This window comes from Penaeus vannamei, chromosome 41, assembly GCF_042767895.1.
Source record: "Penaeus vannamei isolate JL-2024 chromosome 41, ASM4276789v1, whole genome shotgun sequence".
Lineage (NCBI taxonomy): Eukaryota > Metazoa > Arthropoda > Malacostraca > Decapoda > Penaeidae > Penaeus > Penaeus vannamei.
Window position 1 is genome coordinate 10,695,626 of NC_091589.1, and position 16,731 is coordinate 10,712,356.

A 16,731-nucleotide genomic window follows, 5' to 3' on the forward strand; every position below is an offset into this window, starting at 1 on the left:
TTCGAAAAGTCTCGAAGGAAAGGTCAGGTCCTTCGAAGCAAGCTTGCGAGGCCCGTGACGTCATACGAAACTCATTAGCATATTATGATGGATATTACATAGGCTAAGTTCATTTCGTGAGCAAGATAGGGAGAGCGGGGAAAGGGACAGTGAGGAATGGGACTAGGGGGCTCAGGGAGAGGGAGAGTGAGGAGGAGGGAAAGGGAGAGTGGGAAGGAGGGAAAGGGAGAGTGGGAAGGAGGGAAAGGGAGAGTGGGAGGGAGGAAAGGGAGAATGGGGAAGAGGGAAAGGGAGAGTGGGGGAAGAGGGAAAGGGGAGAGTGTGGAAGCGAGGGAAAGGGAGAGTGGGAAGGAGGGAAAGGTAGAGTGGGGGAAGAGTAGGGAAAGGGAGAATGGGGGAAGAGGGAAAGGAGAGTAGGGGAAGGAGGGAAAGGGAGAATGGGGGAAAGAAGGGAAAGGGAGAATGGGGAAGAGGGAAAGGGGAGAATGGGGAAGAGGGGAAAGGGAGAGTGGGAAGGAGGGAAAGGGAGAGTGGGAAGGAGGGAAAAGGGAGAATGGGAAGGAGGAAAGGGAGAGTGGGAAGGAGGGAAAGGGAGAGTGGGGAAGAGGGAAAGGGAGAGTGGGAAGGAGGGAAAGGGAGAATGGGGAAGAGGGAAAGTGGAGAATGGGGAAGAGGAAAAGGGAGGAATGGGGAAGAGGGAAAGGGAGAGTGGGAAGGAGGGAAAGGGAGAGTGGGAAGGAGGGAAAGGGAGAGTGGGAGGGAGGAAAGGGAGGAGTGGGAAGGAGGGAAAGTGGAGAGTGGGGGGAAGAGGGAAATGGGAGAGTGGGAGGAAGGAGGGAAAGGGAGGAGATAGGGGAAGAGTGGGTGCAGAGGGAGAGTGGGAAGAGGGAAAGGGAGAGTGGGAAGGAGGGAAAGGAGGAGAGTGGGAAGGAGGAAAGGGGAGAATGGGGGAAGGAGGGAAAGGGAGAGTGGGGGAAGAAGGAAAGCGAGAATGGGGAAGAGGGAACGGGCGAGTGGGAAGGAGGGAAAGGCAGAGTGGGGAAGAAGGAGAGGGAGAATGCGGACAAGTAGAGTGGGGCCGAGGGCAAGGGAGAGGGGGGAAAGGGGAAAGGGAAAGTGGGAAGGGAGAATGAGGAAGGGGAATAGGGAGAGTTGGGAAAGGGGAAAGGGAGGGTGGGGCAGAGGGATAGGGACAGAAGGGAGGAGGGACAGGAAGAGTAGGGAAGAGGGAAAAAGATAGTGGGGAAGAGGGACAGAAAGAGATGGGGAAAATGGGAAAGGGAGAGGGGGAAAGAGAGAAAGGGAGAGAAGGAAAGATGGAAAGGGAGAATAAGGGAGAATAAGGAAAGACGGAGTAGGAGAGTAGGAGAAAGAGTCAGAATGAAGAAAAGAAGTAGAAGACAGGGAGATGAGCAAGAGAAAGGGAAAAGAAAACAGATTGAAAGAAAGAGTGAAGAGAATGAATGAGGAAGAAAGAGAATTGGAGACATGGAGGAGGTATTAAAAGAACGACACAGAGGGTGATAAGGAAATACTTAAGTAGATGAACGCCATAAAATAGAGACAGACAGACTACCTCAACCTAGAAAATGAAATAAAATAAAAATAAATACAACAACAAAAAATAAATAAATACAATCTAAAAAAATAATAATAAAAAAATAAATACAATTAAAAAAATAAAAAAATATAAATAAATACAATATAAATATAAATAAATACAATAAAAAAATATAAATAAAATAAAACAATAAATAAAATAATAACAGAAAATCAAAGAGCTTACCGTGAAGACACAAGGAGAGTAAGGGGGGAGGGGGGAGAGGGGGAGGGGAGGGGGGGAGGTACCGCGGCGATTGAGTAATTAGAAAGAGTAATTAAGGAAGTCAAAGAGGCAAGAGATGAAACGCGGGAGGCGGTGAGATGACAAGCAGAGAGACTTTGAGGTGATGACAGGCATTAAATCAGGGGGGAGGGGGCAGGGGTGGAGGGGGAGGGAGAGGGGAAGATGGGGGAAAGGGGGAGGGGGGAGAGAGGTGGAAGGGGGAGAAGAATGGGGGGAGGGGGGAAGATGGGGGGAAAAGGGGGAAAGGGGGAGGGAGGGGGAGAGGGAGGGAGAGAAGATGGGAGGAAAAAGGGGGGAGAGAGGAGGGAGGGGGAGATGGGGGAGAGGGAGGGGAGGGAGGAGGAGGGAGGGAGGAGGGAGAAGATGGGGGAAAGGGGGAGGGAGTGGGGGGAGATGGGGAGAGGGAGGGGAGAAGATGGGGGAAAGGGGGAGGGAGGGGAGAAGATGGGGGGAAAGGGGGGAGGGAGGGAAGGGGGAGAGATGGGGGGAAAGGGGGAGGGAGGGATGGGGGGAGAGGGAGAGGGGAGAATGGGAGGGAAAGAGGGGGGAGAGGAAGGGGAGGGAAGAAGGGGGGGAAAGGAGAGGAAATGAGGGGGTATGGACAAAGAAGAAGAGAAGGAGCAGAACCAAGAGGAAGAATAATCATAACAGACGAGAGGTTATGGAAATTTACCCAATAATAATAATAAAGAAAAAAAAACAACAGCACATCTTTTAACAACAAACACACCATCACAACTTTTAACAAAAACAACAAAAAAAAGAAAAAAGAAAATATTTCTACAAGAATAACAAAGACCCAGACGCCATACGGAGACCACCGCCACTCGGCTTACTCTTGAAACAAGATATTTGAGGCAACGAAGTGAGGAAAGAGTGTGAGGAGAGAAAGAGAGAGAAGGGGGGGGGTAGAGAGGGAGAGGGAGGGGGGAGAGGTGGGAGTGGGGAGAGGGAGGGGGAGAGGGAGGGAGGGAGGGAGGGAGTGGGAGGGAGTGGAGGGAGGGAGGGAGGGAGGGAGGGAGGGAGGGAGGCAGTAGCAGGGAGGGAGGGAGGAAGGGGAGGGGGAGGGAGAGAAAGAGAGAAGAGGAGAGAGAGAGATCGAGGAGAGAGAGGAGGAGAGAGTAAGAAGAGATGAGAGATCGAGATAGATCGAGGAGAGAGAGAGAGAGTAAGAAGAGAAGAGGAGAGAGATCCACATAGATCGAGGAAAGGAGAGAGAGGGAGAGTAAGAAGAGAAGAGGAGAGAGAGAGAGAGAGAGAGAGAAAGAGGAGAGGCAAGGGAAGAGGAGAGAGGGAGGGAGAGGGGAAGGGGGAAGGGGAGAGAGGGAGGGAGAGGGAAGGCAGAGGGAGGGAGGGAGGGAAGGGGTGCCTCTCTTCCTTCGGGTCTTCTTTAACATTCGCTTAACACTCTCCTCGGTATGTTGGTGAGAGTGTGAGAATGGAATTAGAAAGTATATTTGCATTTTTTTTTTCTTTTTTTGGGGGGGGGGTGTAAGTACTGTGCTAAAGTGCGAGGATTTACTTTGTGTGATTAAATGTGTAAATGTGTATATGTATATTTGTTGACGTAAAAAAAACAATATATGAAATATATGGTCCCATGAAGTATAATAAACACAGATGCAGACAGACAAAGAAAGGGAGACTGAAAGAAAGACACACACACACACACACACACACACACACACACACACACACACACACACACACACACACACACACACACACACACAGTAACTATACAAATAAATCAATAAATAAGCATACCAAATAAAACAGAAAAGCAAATAAACAGAAAAGCAAATAAACAAAAAATAAAATTAGAATAAAAATAATAAAAAAATTACCATATTTGAGTGTCCTTTGAAAAAAAAAACGAAATTTTCCCAATCCTACAATAAACAAACAAATAAACAAATAAATAAATAAAGTGAATAACAAACAAAATTAAAACAAAAACACATTAAATTTTCTTTCTTTCTTTTTTAAGGGAAATTTCTCGGCCCCGGGTCCCTCCCTTCCCCCTCCCCCCCTCTTACTCCCCAAAGAAAACGGTCGTCCGGTATTTATTTACATTTTCTTATCTTTGATCTTTCCGTTTCCCCGCTTTTCATGATCTGCACCCTATTCGCTTCTGAACTGGTTAAGAAATTCTGAAATGAAACCAATCTAAATTTCTGAATAGAAAAAAAAAACGTTACTCATTCTTGTTTACTATTATGATTATTATAACTTTTTTTTTACACTTTTGTATTTCCAAAAAAAAAAATCTTTCAACTGTACAGGATTCCTTAAAATAACTACTTCCATCTATGCATTTTTTTTTAATATATATTTTCATTTACGTATTCCTTAATTAAGAAAAAAAAACTATGCATCAAAATAAAATAAAATAAAAATTTCACATTCATGGATTCCTTCAAAAAAATAAATAAATAAATAAATAATATTATAAAAATAATAAAATAAAATAAAAAAAATGTACCTTCTCATGCTACACTTCACTCCCTATTCACTTCTCAAAACCAATTCATCCCCTTTATCATCCCTTTGCCCATTTCTCCTTTCTCCTTCGTTCCTTCCCACTTCTCAATTTATCAGTTAAAAATATCTTGGGTGAATATCCAGTGACACCGAGGAAGACGCAGCTGTCGAAAAAGGAAATAGGGGGAGGGGGGGAAGGGAAGGAGGGAAGGAGAGAGGAAGGTAGGGGGGGGGATGGGAAGGAGGAAGGAGAGAGGGAGGTAGGGGGGGAAGGGAAGGAGGGAAGGAGAGAGGGAGGAGGGAGGGAGGGAGGAAAGGAGGGAAGGAGAGAGGGGGTACGGGTGGGAGAAGAGAAGGAGGAGAAAGGTGGGAAGGAGGAGAAAGGTGGGGGTTGAAGGGACCAAGGTGGGGAAGGAGGGAGGGAGGGAAGGATGGGGAAGGATGGGGAAGGGTGGGGAAGGAGGGAGGGAGGGAGGGAGGGAGGGAGGGAGGGAAGGGGAAGGTGTGGAAGGAGGGGGAGAGAGGGAGGGAAGGAGGAAGAAAGGTGGGGAGTGAGGGGTAAAGGGAGGGAGGGAGGGAGGGAGGGAGGGAGGGAGGGAAGGAGGGAGAAAGGTGGGGAGGTGAGGGATAAGGGGTGGGAGGGAGGGAGGGAGGGAGGGGTGCCTCCTCCTCCTCCATCTCCCCTTCACCTCCCTCTTCCTCTTCCCTTTCACCTCCCTCCTCCCCTTCACCTCCCTCTTCCTCTTCCTCCTCCTCTTCACCTCCCTCCCCCACTTCTCTCTCTTCCTCTCCCCCCTCTCCCCCTCCTCTTCTGTAGCCTAATGACGGCGGAGGGAGGGAGGGAGGGAGAGCAGGAAGATACAGAATCCTTAGGAGTGGGGAGATCAGGTGTCGATGGATAAATGGTTATGCCCCAAATTATGAAATGAGGGGAGGGGATTAGGGGGGGAGATAATGAGAGGGGGAGGGAGAAGGAGAGGGTGAAGGGAGGGGGAGAGGGTGAAGGAAGAAGGGGAGGGGGTGAAGGGAGAAGGGGAGGAGGAGATGGGGAGAGGGGGAGAGGGTGAAGGTAGAAGAGGATGGGAAGAGGGTGAAGGGAGGAGGGAGGAGGAGAGGGTGAAGGGAGGAGGGAGGAGGAGAGGGTGAAGGCAGAAGGGGAGGAGGAGAGGGTGAAGGAAGAAGGGGAGGAGGATTGGGTGAAGGGAGAAGGGGAGGGGGAGGGGAAGGGGCGAAGGGTGAATGGGGATGGGGAGGGGGAGAGGGTAAAGGGAGGAGGGGAGGGTGGGAGGGTGAAGGGAGGAGGGGATGGGGAGAGGGGGAAGGGGGAAGGGAGAAGGAGAAGGGGATGAGGAGGGGAGAGGGAGGGGAGGAAGGGAGAAGGGTATGGGGAGAGGGAGAAGGGGAGGTGGAGAATGGGATGAGGAGAGGGTAGAAGGCAGAAGGAGAAGGGGAGAGGGTGAAGGAAGAAAGGGAGAAGGAAGGATGGAGAGAGGGGGAGGGAGAAGGGGATGGGAAGAGGCGTATGGGAGAGGGGGATATGGGCGAAGAAAAGAAGAGGGGTATCATGGAGAGGGAGGAAGAAGGTAAAGAAGAAGAAAGAAAGAAAAAGGAGACAACGACGACGAAGAACGGACAAGAAAGAGAGAGAGAGAGAAGAGGGAGACGGAGCTAATGACAGTGAAATTAAACGAAATACGATAGCGAGTGGGCGGCAGGAGGTGGCGATACTTGTCGCGACGATAACGATGATGGTGATGATAATGACGACGACGACGATGATGATGATGATGATGATGATGATAACGATGATCTTGATGATAATGATGACGACGATGATGACGATGATGATAACGATGATATTGTTGATGATGATCATGATAATGACGACGATGATGATGATGACGATGATAATGATGACGACGATGATGGTGACGACGACGACGACAATGATGATGACGATGATGATGATGACGACGATGATGATGACGATGACGAAAGCGGAAAGAAGGGGAAAGGGGAAGATGGAGTGAGAGAGGTGGAGGATGGGGAGGGGTAAAGAAAGAGAGGGAGCTACCGAGGGATAGCGAGAGAAAGAGAAAAAGACAGAATGAAAGCGAGAGAGAGAGAGAGAAAAAAAAAAAAAAGACAGAGAATGAAAGATATGAGAAGAGAAGAGAGACAGACAGAAAATGGGATAAATGACTAAAATGGGTGGACATGACACTAAGAAAGCGACACACAATACCTCCTCGGCGTGTCTGCTGCTTCGACCATCGCACAGTTCGCGAAGACTTACCTGCAAACAAGAAAGAAAAAAAAAATGTTAGTACTGCGTTAATTAGAAGATGGATAAGATACACGGACTTTTTTCTTCCTTTCTTCCTTTCTGTCTTTCTTCCTCTGTCTTTCTTCCTCTGTCTCTCGCTCTCTCTCGCTCTCTCTCTCTCTCTCTCTCTCTCTCTCTCTCTCTCTCTCGCTTTCTTTTTCTCTCTCTCGCTTTCTTTTTCTCTCTCTCGCTTTCTTTTTCTCTCTCTTATTCACTGACTGAAAGACTCTCCATTTCTTTCTCTCTCTCTCTCTCTCTCCCTCTCTCTCTCTCTCTCTCTCTCCTCTCTCTCTCTCTCTCTCTCTCTCTCTCTCCTATTCATTCACTGACAGACTGACTGAAAGAGAGACAGTCTCACCCACCCTCAATCCACCGACCACCCATCTACCCACCCACCCACTCACCCACCCACTCACCCACCCACAAACACATCCGCCCACCCACTCTCTCTCTTAATTCACTCATTACCCCCTTCTTCCACCCCCCCACCGTACCCGCACATCCACATCTCGGGAACGCCACCCAAGAAGGAGAGGTAGTGGGGAGGGGAGGAAAGGGGAGGAGAAAAGGGGAGGGGGGGAAGGGGGGAGGGGGAGGAGGAGGAAGGGGAGGGAGAGGTGAGGAGGGGAGGAAGAGGGGAGGGGAGTGCGGGGGAGGAGAGGTAAGAGGAGGGAGGGAGAGGGAGGGGAGTGCGGGGGAGGAGAGGTAAGAGGAGGGAGGAAGGGGGAGGGAGGGGAGTGGAGGGGGAGGAGAAAGAGGAAGGGGAGGGGGCCGAGGAAGGGGAGGGAGAAGAGGAATGGGAAAGAAGGGAAGGAGAGGAAAGGGAGGAGGGGGGGAAGGGGAGGTGAGTGGAGGGGGAGAAAGGGGGAGGGAAGGGAGGGGAGGGAGGCCGAGGAAGGGGAAGGGAGAAGAGGAATGGCACAGAAGTGAAACGTAGGGGAGGAAGGGGGAGGAAGGAGAAAAGAGGGGTTAATGGGAAGTGGAGATGGAAGGAAGAAGAAGAATGGGAAAAACCAACAGACATGAAGAGAACAGCAGGAAGGGATCCCAGCGCAAGAAAGAAGAGATGGCTAGAATTAGAGAGGAGTATAGAGGGTATCAGGGGAGGAGGAGGGGAGGGGGAGGAGGGGAGGGAGGGGGAGGGGGGAGGGGGGGATAGGGGGCACAAGGAGACAAGAGACCCCCAGAGAAGGTTGCGGGCTTCTGACACCTGACACCGTCCGACACTCCTCCGCCTGGGGGTATTTCTGCCCTTATTCTCCCCGACATCCATTAATCCACTCGCTCCCTCACCCCCCCACGCCCCCAAGCCCCCGCCCCTGTCCCGCCCTCACTGCTTCCCCTCCCCTATGAAGTCCCCTGCAAGCTCATTCTGTCACCCACGCCCACGCCCTCGCGCAGCTCGTCAAGCCCGCCCGCCCGCGCCCGCTCTTACGCGCCTCGCCCGATTTCAGCGCGGGCGGGGGTGGGAGGGGCGGGGGAGCGGTTAGAGAGGAGGAGAGGGGGGGAGGGAGGGAGGGAGGAGGGGAGGGGAGGGGGGAGGGGGCGGGAAGGGAGGGGAGGGGAAGGAGGAGGGGGCAGGAAGGGAGGGGAAGGGGGAGGGGAGGGAGGAGGATAGAAGGGGAAGGAGGAGGGGAGGAGAGGGGAGGGGAGGGAGGATAGAAAGGGAAAGAGGGGAAGGAGGGGGAGAAGGGAGGATAGAAGGGGGAGAGGGGGAGAGGGGGAGAGGAAGGGAGGAGGTTGGGGAAGCGGTTAGAGAGGAGGAAGAGGTGGGGCAGACATGGGGGAGAGGGGGGAAAGGGGGAGGGGTAATGGAATAAGTAAAATGAAAAAGGGGGAAAGTGGGAATGAGGGGAGGGGTAATGGAGTCAAACATGAGAAAAGGGGAGAGAGAGAGAGAGAGAGAGAGAGAGAGAGAGAGAGAGAGAGAGAGAGAGAGAGAGAGAGAGAGAGAGAGAGAGAGAGAGAGAGAGAGAAGAGAGAGAGAGAGAGAGAGAGAGAGAGGAGAGAGAGAGAGAGAGAGAGATTAAGAAAACGAATGAAAGAGAGAAAGAAAGACAGTGAAAGATAGAAAAAAAGGAAAGAAAGACAGTAAAAGATAGAAAAAAGAGGAGAGAAAGAAAGAAAGAAAGAAAGTAAAAGTTGAAAGAAAGAAAAAAAGAAAGAAAGAAAGAAAGAGATAAAATGAGAAAGAAAGAAAGAAAGAGATAAAAAGAGAAATAAAGGGATACAGAAAGAAAGAAACAGGGAGAGTGTACGAGTACTGCAACAAGGAGGATACAAAGTGAAGAAAATTGGCAGGAATTGGGTTCGAGCTGGCGGGGAGTGAAGCAAAAGCAATGGGGAGTAAAGAGGAGGGATGGGAGAGAAAAGCAGAAAATGAAAACGATGAAAACAAAGAAGAAAAAGAAGAGGAGGAGGAGGAGGAGGAGGAGAAGGTGGAGTAGAAAAAGGAGAATAATAATAACAATAATAATAATAATAATAATAAAAGAACCAAGAATAGAGGATTTGAAGTAGAAGACGACGACGAGGAAAGAAGAATAAGAAAAAAGAAGAAGTAAAAGGAGAAGTAGTAGTAGAAGCCGGAGAAGAAAAAGGAAGAAGGAAAAAGAAAGAGGAGCGGTTGTTATCGTAAAAAGAGGAGCAGAGGAGTAATAGTAACAGTTGCAGAGTCAAAGGGGGAAGTGAAGGCGGAGGAGGCCCAGGGGGGAGGGAGGAGGGCGAGAATGGAGGGGGGTCGGGGGGGAAATGAGGGCAGAGGAGGAGGAAGAAGAAGAGAGGAGGAGGAGGGGGAGGAGGGGGAAGAGGGAGGAGGAGGAGGAGGGCCGGAGAGAGGGGGAGGAGGAGGACCAAGATAGATAGATAGATAGAGAGAGAGAGAGAGAGAGAGAGAGAGAGAGAGAGAGAGAGAGAGAGAGAGAGAGAGAGAGAGAGAGAGAGAGAGAGAGAGAGAGAAAATAAGAGCCGAGAGAGGAAGAGGGAGTTCGTTGAGAGAGAAAGAGATAGAGAGGGGGAGAAGCTATGGAGAAAGGAAGAGGGAGGACGAAAGAGTAACGAGTAGGAAGGGAGTTGCAAGGGAGTAGAAAGGGAATAGAAAGGGAGTAGAAAGTAAGTAAGAAGGTTGGAATGAAGTAGAAGTGAGTAGAAACGAAGTAGCAAGTAAGTAGGAAGTAAGTAGGAAGTAAGTAGGAAGTAAGTAGGAAGGAAGTAAAAAGGGAGTAGGAAGGAAGCAAGAAGGAAGTAGAAAAGGAGTAGAAATAGTGTAGGAAGGAATTAGAAAGAGATTAGAAAGGGAGTAAAAAGTGAGGTGGAAGTAAGTTGAAAGGGAGTTGGAAGGGAGGAGTAACGAGTAGAAAGGGAGTTGGAAGGGAGGAGTAACGAGTAGAAAGGGAGCTGGAAGGAAGGAGTAACGAGTAGAAAGGGAGCTGGAAGGAAGGAGTAACGAGTAGAAAGGGAGCTGGAAGGAAGGAGTAACGAGTAAAAAGGGAGTAAAAAGGGAGTAGGGAGTTGGAACCAAGGACCCGCGCAGCCCCTTTGAAGCCTCCGAAGCACAGCAGGATCCCAGGAAGGTTCTCGAGCCTGTTTTGGATGCGAGCGCTTTCATCATCAGTCGGTCATTGTGCCTCCCTGGCTTCCCTTGCGCTCCTGCTTTCTTCTGCTTTTGCTGTTTCCTTTCTATTTCCCTTTTTCTCTGTCTTTCTCTTTTTCTTTCTTTCTTTCTTTCTTTCTCAGTCTCTCTTTTTGTTTTTGTTTCTTTCTTTCTTTCTCTCTGTCCACTCTTGCTTCTCTTGTGCTCCTGCTTTCTTCTGCTTTTGCTGTTTCCTTTCTATTTCCCTTTTTCTCTCTCTCTTACTCTTTCAGTCTTTCTCTTTTTATTTTTATTTTCTTTCTTTCTTTCTCTCTCTCTTTCACTGATTCACTTACTCATTTCCTCCACTTCTTTCTCTCTCTCTCTCTCTCTCTCTCTCTCTCTCTCTCTCTCTCTCTCTCTCTCTCTCTCTCTCTCTCCCTCTCTCTTCTCCTTCCTTTCCTCCCTATTTCTCTTCTCCTTTCCTCCCTCCCTTTATCTCTCCCTCCTTCCCTTCCTCCCTTCCTCCCTCCCCCCTCTCTCCCTCTCCACCTCCCTCCCTCTTTCACCCACACCAAACAAACAAGCATAAAAAGAAGAGAGCATAAGAAAACGGAAAAAAGAAAAAAGAAAAAGAAAAAAAAGGAGAGAAAAAGGGGAAACGCGTCCCCTCTCTCCCCTCGCCCTCTCCCCTCTCTCCCCTCACGGGAACAATGTACTCGGCACCTCCAGGATATTAGCACGGCATACGCACACAGACTCGTGTCCGCAAGCACAGGCGTACGTACACACGATGCAGACATGCACGCACGCCCACGTAGAGACGAAGATGCACAGACATACAGACACACACGCACACAGACAGACAGACAGACAGACAGACAGACAGACAGACAGACAGACAGACAGACAGACAGACACACACACACACACACACACACACACACGGTACTAACGTTTACGATATCAGGGCTGAATGCAGTCACGCACACACGCAGACACAGACACAGACACACACACGCGCACGTGATGGTACTAATGTTTAAGATATCAGGGCCGCATGCACAGTCACGCGCACATGCACACACACACATATACACAAAACTTCATACACACGCATGTGCACAAAAAACATACAACATAAAAATATAATAAAACAAGGTGGTGGTGGAGGATGTGGAGGTAGAGGTGGTGGAGGTAGTGGAGTGGAGGTGGTAGTGGAGTGGAGGTGGTGGTGATGGGGTGGTGGAGGTAGTGGTGGTGGAGGATGTGGAGGTTGTGGTGGAGGTGGAGGTTGTGGTGGAGGTGAGGGTAGTAGCGTGAGCGGCGACAACAACGATAAAAATAATAACACCACCACCAACAACAACAACAAATAAGAAACTAAATTAATCACAGAAATAAAATTGCACAAAACACAAAACACACACACACTCAGGGTACAAACAACCCCCACCACCCCCACCCCCACCCCCCGCCAGAATTCACTCGCCTTGCCCATTAAGAATTCAAACGCAGCAAATCCACGGCGCGAAGTTTCCAAGAAGAAAGAAGAAAGAGAGAAGGAAAGGAAGAAGAAAAAAAAAACAGAAAAGAAGCAAAAGGAAATGAGAAAGAAAAAAGAAAAAAAGAAGGAAAGGAAGAAGAAAAAAACTTAAAAAAAACGAGGAAATGAGGAGAGAAAAGAAGCAAAGAAGAAAATGAGAAAGAAAACAGAAGGAAAGGAAGAAGAAAAAACAGAAAAGAAGCAAGGAAATGAGGAGAGAAAAGAAGAAAATTAGAAAGAAACAAGAAGAAAGAGAGAAGGAAAGGCAGAAGAAAAAAACACAAAAAAGAAGCAAAAGAAAATGAGAAAGAAAAAAGAAGAAAGAGAGAAGGAAAGGAAGAAAAAGAAAAAACAGAAAAGAAGCAAGGAAATCAGGAGAGACAAGAAGAAAATGTGAAAGAAAAAAGAAGAAAGAGAGAAGGAAAGGAAGAAGAAAAAAATAAACAAAAAAGAAGCAAAAGGAAATGAGGAGAGAAAAGAAGAAAATGGGGAAAGAAAAAAGAAGAAAGAGAGAAGGAAAGGAAGTAGAGGAAATGAGAAGAAAGGAAGAAGAAAAAAGGGAAAGAAGCAAGGAAATGAGAGAAAAGAAGAAAAGAAAATGAGAAAGAAAATACGCAAAGATGAAGAGGGAGAGACAGAAGGAAAGGAAGAAGAAAAATATAAGTAAAGAAGCAGGGAAAAGAAGGAAATTAGGAGAGAGAGAAAAAAATAAGAAAAAAAGAGAAAGAAAGAACTAGGGAAAGAGAAAGAGCAGAAAAGAAGCAGGAAAATAAAGAAAATAAGAAGAAAGAGACCAAGAAAAGGAAAAAATAAAAGGAATAAAAAAGATAAAGAAAAAAGGAAAGAAAAACAAAAGAAAATAATAAAGAAAAGATGAAAAAGATAAAAAGAAAGAAAGCAGAGGACAAGAAAGAAAGAAAAAAGACGCAGAAGAAATTGAAAAGAATATTCGCTTTTTTCAAAACTTTTTTTTTTCTGAACACTGAACAAGAAATCGTAAAGATGAACAAGATGAGAGAATATGTGAATGAGTGAGTCAGTGACAGAGAAAATGTGTAAGTGAATGAGTGAGAGAATGTGAGAGTGAGTGAAGGTGAATAATTTTAAAAATAATAAGGGGGGGAGTTGATTGTACGAGTGTCAATAAATGGGTTTGTTGGCGGACATACAAACACACATGAGAAATGAGTACGCCCATGAGTAAAAAAAGAATGAGTGATATAACTAACCAATAAACAAGAAAAAAAAGTAAAACCGAAACAAACAAGACACCGAAACGAAACCGAAAAAAATAAACAAAACAAAAAAACAGGAAAGAAAATTAAAAAAGAAAAAGAAAAAAAAAGTTGATAGCTCAAAATTGTCGGGGATTTGAGCGTCAGCCCAATAATCAGACATTAGTCAGCGGTATCAGCAATTCCGTCAGACGTGGGGGGAGGGGGCCAAAGAAGGAGGGAGAGAAAGACTGGATATGAGGAAGGGTAGGGAGGAGGTAGGGAGTAGATAAGAGGGAGAGAAGGAGGGAGGAAGGAGAAGGGAGTGGATAGGACGGAAGGAGGGAAGGAGGGAGAAGGAAGGGGAGGGATACGAGAGGGAGGGAGGGAAAGAAGGAGGTGAAGGGAGGGAGGAGGAAGTGGGGGGGGGAGAGAGAGAGAGAGAGAGCTCAAAGTCAAAGTCAAAACATTTTATTCCATTAATTACAGAGAGAGAGAGAGAGAGAGAGAGAGAGAGAGAGAGAGTGAAGGAAGGAGGGATTTATATAGAGGAAGAATGAAGGGTAAAAGGAAAGAAGAGAGGGTCTATGACACACCTCAGGTAAAAAGAAAAGAAAAGAAAAGAAAAGAAAAGAAAAGAAAAGAAAAGAAAAGAAAAGAAAAGAAAAACTTCGTAACTTTTTTAGTTATTCTGCTACCCAACGAACGAATGAACGAACGAACAAACAAACAAAAAAACACTACCAAAAAGGCTAATAGAAAAAAAAAGTTAAAACGACATAGCAAAATATAAATAAAAGACTTTACAAAAAGATTAGTTGGGAAGGACAATGAAACGGGTAAGAGATATAGGAAGAAGAACAAAAGGAATCATGAAAGGAGGACAATAGGAGAAAATGAAATGAAAGGAGAGAAGATAAGCGAGGACTTGAGAGAGAGAGAGAGAGAGGTTGAGAGAGAGAGAGAGAGAGAGAGAGAGAGAGAGAGAGAGAGAGAGAGGATAGATAGATAGATAGATAGATAGATAGATAGATAGAGAGAGAGAGAGAGAGAGAGAGAGAGAGAGAGAGATAGAGAGAGAGAGAGAGAGAGAGAGAGAGAAAGAGAGAGAGAGAGATAGGGATAGATAGATAGATAGATAGATAGATAGATAGATAGATAGATAGATAGATAGATATAGAGAGAGAGATAGAGATAGAGATAGAGATAGAGATAGAGATAGAGAGAGAGAGAGAGAGAGAGAGAGAGAGAGAGAGAGAGAGAGAGAGAGAGAGAGAGAGAGAGAGAGAGAGAGAGAGAGAGAGAGAAGGGAAGATGACGAAGCATATATAAAAAAAAAAAAATCATAAAGGGGAGAAAGTAGAGAAAAGATAGCAAAGACCAACAAATATGAGAAGAGAAGAGAAAAGACAGCGAAAAGAAAAGTAGACAATATACGAAAAACGAAAGAAAAAAATAACGTGAAGAACAAAACAAAAACAAAAAAAGATGAAAGAAAAAAAAATAAAGACAAAAATCAAGCAACTTAAAAAAAAACGAAAGCGGGATGAAAGAAAGAAGAAAAGAAAAAAAGAAGAAAGAAAATAAGAAAACAAAATAAAACAAAAAAAGAAAATATAAAAAAGAAGAAAGAAAGAAAAGAAAGAAAAAAAAAGAGATGAAAGAATATTAAAACAAAAAGACAAAAAACCAAACAACTTGAAAAAAATAAAAAAACACGAAAGAGAGATAAAAGAAAGAAGGAAAAAAAGAAAGAAAGAAAAAAGATGAAAGAAAAAAAAATCAAACAACTTGAAAAAAAAAAAAATTAAAAACACGAAAGAAGGAAAAAAAAGAAAGAAAGAAAGAAAAAAAAAAGGCGACAGGAAACCCCCGCCAGCGCCTTTCGCCAGGTCGCGTCAGGAATGTCATTCGAGGTCAGCCCGACTTAGACACATGGCAACAAACCGGCTCGAGTCACTCCGAGGAATGCTAACCAATACCGATAATCTTCTTTCTCTCTTCTTCCGCCTTTCTCTCTGCCCCTCCCTCCTCCTTCCCTTACACACACCTCTCCCTCCCTCCCTTCCCTCTCTCCCTCCTTCCTTCCTTATCTGCCTCTCTCCCTTCCTCCCTCCCTCCCTCCCTCCTTCCTTTCCCCCTTCTCTCCCTTATTTTGGCCTCCCTCCTTCCCTCCTTCTCTCCCTCACTTTGGTCACGTCAGTTCTGTCGTCTCTCTTTTTTTTTTTTGGTTAGGTTAGTTTTCTCATTCCCGTCTCTTTCTTTTTCTCCCTCGTTTTAGTTCTCTCTTCTCTTTCTCTGTTTCTCCTAAAGCGAGAGAAAAAGAAAGAAGGAAAAAAAGAAGAAAGAAAGAAAAAAAATGAAGAAAAAACAAAAAGAAAAAAAATCAAACAACTTGAAAAAAATTAAAAACACGAAAGCGAGATAAAAGAAAGAAAGAAAGAAAAAAGATGAAAGAAGAAAAAAAACAAAAAAAAATCAAACTTGAAAAAAAATCAAACAACTTGAAAAAAAAATAAAAACACGAAAGAAGGAAAAGAAAGAAAGAAAGAAAGAAAGAAAAAACGCGATAGGAAACTCCCGCCAGCGCCTTTCGCCAGGTCGCGTCAGGAATGTCATTCGAGGTCAGCCCGACTTAGACACATGGCAACAAACCGGCTCGAGTCACTCCGAGGAATGCTAACCAATACCGATAATCTTCTTTCTCTCTTCTTCCGCCTTTCTCTCTGCCCCTCCCTCCTCCTTCCCTTACACACACCTCTCCCTCCCTCCCCTCCTCCCTTCCCTCTCTCCCTCCTTCCTTCCTTATCTGCCTCTCTCCCTTCCTCCCTCCCTCCCTCCCTCCCTCCCTCCTTCCTTTCCCCCTGCTCTCCCTTATTTTGGCCTCCCTCCTTCCCTCCTTCTCTCCCTCACTTTGGTCACGTCAGTTATCTCGTCTCTCTTTTTTTGGGGGGTTAGGTTAGTTTTCTCATTCCCGTCTCTTTCTTTTTCTCCCTCGTTTTAGTTCTCTCTTCTCTTTCTCTGTTTCTCCTTTCCTCCTTCCCTTTCTCCCTTACTTTAGTTCTCTCTTCCCTGTTTCCCATTCTTCTCCCCTTCTTCCCTTTCTCCCTCACTTTTATCATCTTGTCCTTGTGTAATCCCTCCCTGTTACCAATATAAATAATCTTTCTCCTTTCTCTCTGCTCCCCCTCCCTCCCCCACACACCTCCCTCCCTCTTTCCCTCCCTCTCTCCCTCATTTTGGTTACGTCAGTTCTCTCGTTCCCGCCTATTTCTTTTTCTCCTTTATTTTAGTTCTCTTTTCCCTGTCTTTCTTTCTCCTTCCCTTCTTCCCCTTTTTTCCCTTACTTTAATTATCGCGTCCTTGTCTACTCCCTCCTTTTAGTTCTCTCTTCCATGTCTCCCTTCTTCCGTCCACCCCTCCCTCTCTCCCTTTTTTCCCTTTCGCCTCGTCTCCCCTCATCTCTCTCCCTATCTATACTCCCTTAATTGCCTCTCTCCCTTCGCAATTCGCTCTCCACCTTCGTTCCTCATTCCCCTTCCCCTCCCTCTCTCCATCCTCCTCTCCTTTGCCACTCTTTTCTTCTCCCTCTCTCTTTCTTTTCTCCATTCTTTTCCTCTCTCCTCTTCCCTTTCTTCTCTCCACTTTTTTCCTCTCCCTTTCTTTTCCTCTCTTTCTTTCTCCACTCTTTTCCTCTCCCTTTCTTTTCCTACTCTTTTCCTCTCTTTCTTTCTCTACTCTTTT

The 16,731-nt window shown here is 46.4% G+C and overlaps 1 protein-coding gene across 1 annotated transcript in view; it reads right to left on the minus strand.

Annotated features, from left to right (window-relative positions):
- LOC113802995 (neurogenic protein big brain) overlaps positions 1-16,731 on the minus strand; it is a 228,513-nt gene that overhangs the window by 106,298 nt on the left and 105,484 nt on the right. The gene's annotated exons all lie outside the window — the stretch shown is intronic.